At 51.5% G+C, this 8148-nt stretch overlaps 1 long non-coding RNA gene across 1 annotated transcript; it reads right to left on the bottom strand.

Moving 5' to 3' along the window:
• Nucleotides 1-1397: 1397 nt before the first annotated feature.
• On the bottom strand, nt 1398-4443 carry LOC111817617. The gene is made up of 4 exons (XR_002821768.1): nt 4417-4443; nt 4304-4306; nt 1841-1862; nt 1398-1456 (listed from the first exon to the last, which is right to left on the bottom strand). It is a non-coding gene; the product is annotated as an uncharacterized LOC111817617 (long non-coding RNA).
• Nucleotides 4444-8148: the final 3705 nt, after the last annotated feature.

Here is an 8148-nt window from a genome sequence, read left to right as displayed (position 1 = left end):
AAAGTACTCGACTTGGCAGCCATCCAGAGGGCACTGCAGGCAGGCTGGCGGCGGCGGCAGCAGCATAGGTACGGTGGCTGATCACACACCGGCCGAGGGACAGACGCCTCAACCCTGCAGCCACCGCGGCAGATGGGCCTGCTACTTCAAGAGGCTGGAAAAGCAGGCCCGAAAGGGAAATACGCTACATTTCCAAACGCCATCCACATCCAAATTGCTCACAGCCAGCCACACCGGCTTCTGCTACCTCACTCTGAGCAGTTTGTCTGCAAAAAGCAGCCGAGTTGGACATTCTCCAGAGTGCAGTGCATGGGGGCCACCCTCCCTGCACAGCCTCAAAGAAGCCCCCTGCTTGCCGGCCTGAGACCACCTCTGCTCCACAGGGCTCCACCAGGTCCCTAATCGTCACCCAGCAGAGACCATTGAAAACCCCTCCCGCCGCTGCTCCAGCCTGCTGAGGGTCTGCCCCAACAGCACCCTGCCTGCTGCACCCTAGCTCAGAGGAAGGTGCACTGAAGACCCGACTCCCACATCCTGGTCCTGCCAAGGGAACAGATCCCCAAGCAAGAGCACAGAGCCCAGGACACACGATTCAGGAAGAGCCCCTAAACCAGCTCTCCAGTAAGCAAAGCTATTCCACACCTGCTGCTTCTCCCCTGCCCTCCACGACACATCCTTCCCGCTCCAGTGGCACTTGCCTTCTCCTGGGTGCTTCCTTCCTAACCAACCAGGTCTTCCCATTGTCCACTGCTTCCTGAGATGACCAGACATGGTTCTTAATGGCATTTGTATTTGTACATTTGGCTCCCCCGCATGGGTCCAAGATGCAAGCTTATTCTGGATGTCAAGGAAAACGACATCCAAGTCCCGCAGCGAGCCAATCAAGGCCTCTTCCCCCAAGCCCAGCACCAGAGCTCCCTGCCCACTGGTTCCCTGCAGCACCCCTCACCCTGCAGTGAGGGGCAGCTCAGGCCGTCACCCAGAGACCTCTTGGCCATCCTGGGACCCTACGTGAAAAAAAGCACATGACCCTGTTTAAGTCACAAGGGGTAGACGACTCACCCACCAGCCAAGCACAGTGACACATACTCTTTAGACCACAGTGGCCCTCCAATTCACCCCTCGCAAAACACTCCCATAAATGCAAACTTGCAACACAGATGATAGATCTTGTTCTCTCCAGGGTGAACGAAGACGTGATCTAGTGAGTATCGCCCACCAAAGCCCTGAGAGCTGAGGTGATAACCACAGTGGGGGCTCTAGGTCATCCTCGAGCTGCAAAGATGTCACCCCAGCCCGAGCTCTCTGGGAACAGGCAGCAGTGGAAACCCACGCGTGGGATGCACCGACAGACTTCAAACAGTCAGACACAGGGAAGGTTTTACAGTTTATTAAATCCTCTCGTGAACAAAGTCGCAGTCACTGCAGACACGCACTGCAGAATCTACTCCTTCGGCTGTGAGGCAAGAGAAAGAACGTTAGTCAGCAACTGCCTTGAACTTTACAGTCTTCAAAAAATCCCAAAATTTAACATTCATGCAGAACAGACATTAGTGACCTACTTACATCTGTGAGACAACATAAGCATCACAACAACAGTTAGGGATTAAAAAAATAAACATTGCTAAGTTTTAAACATTGCTAAGGCTGAGATAAGATGACAGCTGTGAGTTCAAGTTTTAAAAAAATCACAAAACTAAAACGTCATGACAGTGTTAGTATTTTAAGAGGTACAACTGAGAGCATCTGCACATCTATACACAAACGTGCATCTCGTGACTGTTTACAGTATCAGCAAACCAGGGGATCCACTTATCTACATTAAGAATTAGAACTATACCTGTTCTCCAATCTCCAGCTCACTGAATCAGTGGCAGGGAAGGGAAAGAGGAAAAGAAACAGTTTGTTAATTGTCCCCTCCCAAAGAGCAAAATAACTTCAGCTAAGTGCATGCAATCAGACACCGTCCTGCGATGGCTCTGCGCCTCTTAACTGTACCCACAACGCTCCTCAGACAGTCTCTGATCTCACCCCGGCCGGTTCTGAGCGCCCCTTGCTGTATTGTGCTGTTAAATGAGGCGGCATGATGTGCCCGTGAGGTGCCCAGCTCAGACTTGACCACCAGGCCCGGGCAATATCCATGGCTGGAGACACCCAGACTCGTGCTCAAATTTATGCCAGCCCCAGGATAGCTCCAAAAGGGTCAGGCAACCCTTTTAAAACCCTGCCTCAGTTTAATACTTTTAAAAGTCAGCACTCACAACACAAAAGGAATACAAATCAGTAGTGAAAACAAGAGGCAGAATGTAACTGCAGTAAGAATGGGACGGCTTCTACTCATATGACGTTACTCAGGCTTTAAAACAACTCCATCACACCCACGAGGGAACCGTTACCAACATAAGTAAGCTGAACTTGTTGGGCAGGGTAGTGCACGCCTGTAATCCTACTGCTCAGGAGGCTGAGGTAAAATGATAGCTGTGACTTCAAGCCCAGCCTAGACGATCTCAAAAAAGCACAAAGAAAACCTCCAAGCTTAACCAAAAGGAGTACTGGCCAGGCATGGTGGTACGCTCCGTAATCTCAGCACTCGAAGGCACAGCCCGGGTTAGAGTAAGCTCAAGGCCAGCCTGAACTACACGGCAAGACCCTGGTTCCAAAAACAAAAAACAAAATATATCGCTCCTGAAATCACTAAAGCAGGCTGAGGCAGAAAGAGCAGCAGCTCAGCTTCCCACAGGGAGCCTCTCCTCATGAGGGGCTCAAAGCTGAGCCTTACATCATGGGACTCCAAGGCTGAGTGGAAAAGAATCAGGAGTTAAGGAAATCCAACTGCCTTTGTGCTACCTGCCAGGAGGCGTAACCCTCAGGGTGTCACCAGCAGCCCCATGAGGTGGAAGCGTCGGGCTTGGTCCTGGGCAAGCAGGGGCACCTACCTTGCCGGGCAGGAGTCAGAAAACCCAGCCAGAGGCAGCAGCCTTGCTACTTCAAACCCTACACATGCTCAGTGCACCTCACAAGTTACAAATGGAGGCTGTCCCCATGTGCAAAACGTGACAGCGGATGTTTGTTCCAGCTGTTCTGAACTCCACAATGAAATCACAACTGTCCAAATATACCACAATGTGGCATATGGATTACATACGGTTTCTTACATATGAACACATACGTATCTGGAACAGACTGCTCTGAGCACGTGCTTGTGGAGAAAGCATTACCGAGGGCTCTGATGTAATACCCTGGTAACAAAAAAATGTCTACCAAAATGCAGAGTGGCAGGAGATGCGGCTTCATGGCAGAACACCTGCCTAGCCTGTATGAGGCCCTGCGCCGAATTCCAAGTACAGGAAGGGGGAGGTGGTGCACACTAGAAGAAATGGAAATGCGAAGCACCAGCTCTGACGCTGCCACCAGAAATCTGCAGCCTGGCTCTTACCAGAGCTGCCCCAATCCCACTGGCGCCGCAGCTTCGGGGGGAGCATGCTGTGCAGGCAAGAGCCCTCCCCAGGAGTTAACAACGTGTCTCCAAAGGATGGGACTCTGGGCTCGGTGTTTCCCAGGGATGTGGAAAGGGCCAAGGGCTGGGTACCCACCTGCTCCCCGTGAGTCACCTCACCACTCAACATGCACGTTTTAACTTCCAAACGCCACTCGTGAATGTGCGCCTGGCTCACAATGCACTCACAACTCGGCCCTGGCACTGCTGTGTGATCTTACAACAGTGTGTGACACTCCTCCAAGCCCACATGCAAAAGCGTCAAAGCAATCTCAGTGAAGGCGCTGCACCCCACACCGTGCTACGATCTCAGTACCTGCCACTTCATTTCTGACGAACAGTAATCCAAGACAGTAGAGGGAAACGGCAAAAAAAAAAAAAGTTCACAGAACACTCGATTATTTGATTTCACAAACCAACACCTTAATTTCACCCAACTATTTATAACTAACTAGCAAAGCAGATACAAAAGCTGCTATTGTCAAAATCACTGGGTCTGGGCTCCCTGGAGAAGCAGCCTGAGGCCCAGGGTGCCTCTCCAGCGTGCCAGGACAGCACGGGCCACACTGGTCCCACACTTTGGAAACCAGAGTTCATTCCAAAAAATAAGCAGCCCCAGGGAAGGAAGTCTGTTCCCGATGCCCTGCCAATCAGGAGTTAAAAGCCTTCTGGTGTGGCCCTGGAGGCACACTGCGCTCCCTGAACCAGTGTGGCCCGTGCCGGCTGATCTACGCGCGGACGGGGTGGCAAGCTACTCTACGGGGTGTCAGGACACTATGCGCTAGGTGGTGTCTCCAAGCATGTTACCTTCTGTAATCCAGAAGAGGAGGAAAAGAAGAAACATCAAGAAAGGTTATTAAGAAACACAACAGCTCCTCTCCAGAAACTAAAGACCCGCCTGCACCGCCTGCGACCTGTACCTTTTTGCCAGCACCAACGTTAGCCTTTGCGGTGCCCCTGACTTTCTTCATTCTGTTCTTGCGTTCCTTCCGCTGCTTTCTTGAGGTCTTTTTCTTCTCATACAGGCCGTGCTGCAAGAGACAAAAGTCCATCTCAGTATTGGTGGCCAACAAAGCATCATTACTCACAACTCTGATGGGAACTGGCTACATCGGGGGTTGTGGAAGGCCAACGAGACTCTTTCTCAACTACCAAGACACCCCCTCCATCTGTACTCAGAGCACTCTGGCAGGCTGTGGCAGGATTAGGTCAAGCCCAGCCTGTGAAACTCAGAAACTTAGCTAGAATGTGTTGCATGGAAAACAAAAAGAGCCCTGGCTCTGCCAAAGAAATAATAACGAAGAAAAAAAAGCTTTTGAGTGTGGCTCTTTTTGGTGTTTTTGTTTTTGGGCCCAAATACCAAAAACAAAAGCACCTCCCACCTGGCTTTACTCTGGAGGCCTCTCCCCATTTCAACATCCCCATTGGGTCAGCGAAGCCATTATTTACCAAGAGCTCTAGCCTCTCTACGTTCCTATTCATCTTCACCGTCTACTTTGTTTTGTAGCCCAGACTGGCCTCAAACTTGCAACCCTCAACCTCAGTCTGTGGCATGTGCCGCGGCGCTGGGCTTCCACGGTCCACTCCTGCATTCGCAGCTCTTGCTGCCCCGCTGAGCCCCACCCTGGACAGGGACCTCATCCTCTAGTTGCAGCTCTGCCAGGCCTTCCCAGACCCCCAACTGCCACCAGTGAGGTACCCACATCTCTTACTTCCCTTACAAATGCTGTACAGGATGACTAGCAGCAAGGGTGTGGGGGACAAGGGGACAGGTGAAAGACACATCCAAGGGGACACCTTCCATTAGGCTCTAAGCTAGGGAGTTGGCCCGCTCCGTGGGGCCTGGGGCTTGGCGCACAGCCAAAAGCTGGCTACCTACCAGTGGGGACCAAGCCCAAGTTCACTGCTGTGTCCACAGGCCTGAGAACCTGGGGCCAGGCCGCAGTTCCTACCCCAGCCCGCTGCTTGCTCCCCCGGCCCAGCTCCTAAGCTTCATTTTATCTGCCCTCCACTCAAAATTCCACTCTCGAAACCTGAGCCTCCATGCTGTGCACGAAGATCATCCCAACCCACTGGGCATCCGGCATCTGCACGCTACATAACCGTGTCTATGCTACTACAGCCAGGTCACAAAGGCACTGAAACCAAGTCTGCCATCGCTGCAGACCCAACCGAAGGCACCTACTCTTGCAAGTCTGTGTTTGGGCTCATTTTTCTTCGCATAATCCAGGGAGTCATAAATCATGCCAAAGCCAGTCGTCTTGCCACCACCAAAATGGGTTCTGAATCCAAACACAAAAATGACATCTGGTGTGGTCTTGTACATCTTGGCGAGTTTTTCCCGAATTTCTGTCTTAGGTACTGTTGCTTTCCCAGGGTGAAGGACATCAATGACCTAAGAAATGACACCAAGTTCAGCGTTAGTTATAATGAAATACAAAGAACAAATGAAGCAAAGCCTTGTGTACCCTTCCTCACCATTTGTTTCCTTTGAAGAAGCCGGTTGGTCATGAATTTCCGGGTTCGGATAGTTACTGTGTCATTCTGCAAACATTAACACATTAGTTAATAAAATAACTCAAGCTAGTATTAGTTATTGAAACTGTAATACCGATTTGATTTGAAACTGTCTCATTGCTATCTGTTTATCAATAAAATTTTGAAAAAAAAAAAAAAAAAAAAAACTCAAGCTTTTCGTGAAGCTGCTGTGATTTTCCACTATCTACAACTGTACTAATTTAACAGCCAACAGCCTTGTGGTTCAATAATTGGAATTCAGGAATATTTAAGCTATATAGCCCAGGCTGCCCTAGAACTTTTAGGGATCCTCCTGCCTAGGGTCCCTGCAGGCCAGAACTATAGACATGTACCACCACATCCCAATCAGTTTTTGAGACATTCAAAAGCCACAAGCCATAAATAGGAAGGTTCCAATGAAAATGAGGCAAATTTCCATCTCCACCCAATACTGCATCAGTACCAAGCTCCCAGAACATGCTCACTACGGCACCAAGAAATTGTACTCCATTTCTGTCCATCTCTAGATTTTACTTCCCCTTCTAAATTACAGGTATCCCTCCACGGCAGTGTTTCCCACCTCCGCGCTACTGGTATTTTAATCTGGGTAATTCTCAGGGAGCCAGGGGCTGTCTCAGACTATGTAATGCCTGGTCCCCAACCACCACACACTAACTTCGCTGCGCTATCAAAATGTCTCCAGACTGCCAGTTTCCTTCGCTAGGGATAAAAATCCAATTGAAAATCCCAATTATTCTCAGAACCCTGGTTCTAAATCCTGTGCAAATGTGACACAGAAACGCCACACTCACTAATACGCTACTTCACGCTTTTAATGCATCTGGTACAGTACGCTTCTTGAAAAGCCTCAAAGACCTCACGAGAAAACCGCACTGCCTTCTGGATTACCCGACAGTTACCACTTTCACATACCATGGGGTACGTGGACGTTTCTCAAGCTTATATTGGCTAGAGCTAAGTTTTCCAAACTTCGAGAAAGCTGTCACCAGCGAATGACTTGCTAAAGCGTTCTTTCCACGTCACCCGGCCAGAAATCACTTCAGTGATACTTAATTCTTTAGAACCAGAGACAAGCCGAAAGATTAAGCTTCAAGATGGGGCTAAGCACCAGGTGTGGAGCCTTCAAGGATGGGGCTAACCGAGCGGGACCTTGGTGGTAAGCCTACCCTTCTTCTGCAGCAGCCCTTTCCGGGACCTCCGTTTCCGCTGCTTCTCCCCGCGCGAGCTGCCATCGCCCGCAGGCTGCATACCGCAAGTGGGGGCTGCAAGGGACGCGCCCGCCGACAGCCCAGCCCGCCCCACCCGCCGCGCCCCACGAGGCAGCACGGCGCAGCCGCCGCTCCCTCAAGCCCGACGGCCGGCGTGTCCCGGGCCCCAGCGCAGCCTGCCGGCCGGCCCCCACTTCCAACAGCGGCTCCGCGAGCCTAGGCCGCTGACGCCCGAAAGACACAACCAGAAGAGAGCAGCCGGGCTGCGGGAGGCGGCAGCTCCGACGACGGGGCTGGGGGACGAAGGATGGCTCGGATTTGCGGCGGATGATAGCTCAAGTCGGGGGCGACTCACCATGATGGCAACGGAGCCTCAGACAGCCCGGGAGGAAAAGAGAAACGCTCCGCTCCGGCCAATCATATCAACGCGCATGGAAGGACCCCGAGCGGCGCCGGCGTGGGGGCGTGTCCCTAGCCGCGAGGCCGACCGCGTCAATGCCCGATTGAAAATGTCTAAAACCCCACCTCCCTGACCTTTAGCCACACCCCTGGGATGCTGGATTGACCAATCGGAAAGCAGAACAGCTCCAGAGGCTAAATTCGCTCCTATTCCATTTCAGTTTAATTCCATTTCACTATTCTTTCTGTTGAGTTTCCTCTATTCAGAATCTCCTTAAACTAAACCAGGTTTGGTGGTATACGCCTGTAATCCCAGCACTTGGGAGGCTGAGGCAGGAGGATCGTTGTGAGTTAGAGACCAGCCTGGGCTACAAAGTGAACTCAAGGCCAGTTTGAACTGCATAGCAAGGCCCTATCTAAAAAAGACAAGGGCCGGGGAGATAGCTCAGTAGAATAAGTGCTTGCCTGGCAAGCACAGGGTCCTGAGTTCAATCCCCGGTACCGCAG

Source organism: Octodon degus, unplaced genomic scaffold (assembly GCF_000260255.1).
Source record: "Octodon degus isolate 3935 unplaced genomic scaffold, OctDeg1.0 scaffold00005, whole genome shotgun sequence".
Classification (NCBI taxonomy): Eukaryota; Metazoa; Chordata; class Mammalia; order Rodentia; family Octodontidae; genus Octodon; species Octodon degus.
This window is presented reverse-complemented; position numbering and strand designations above follow the sequence as displayed.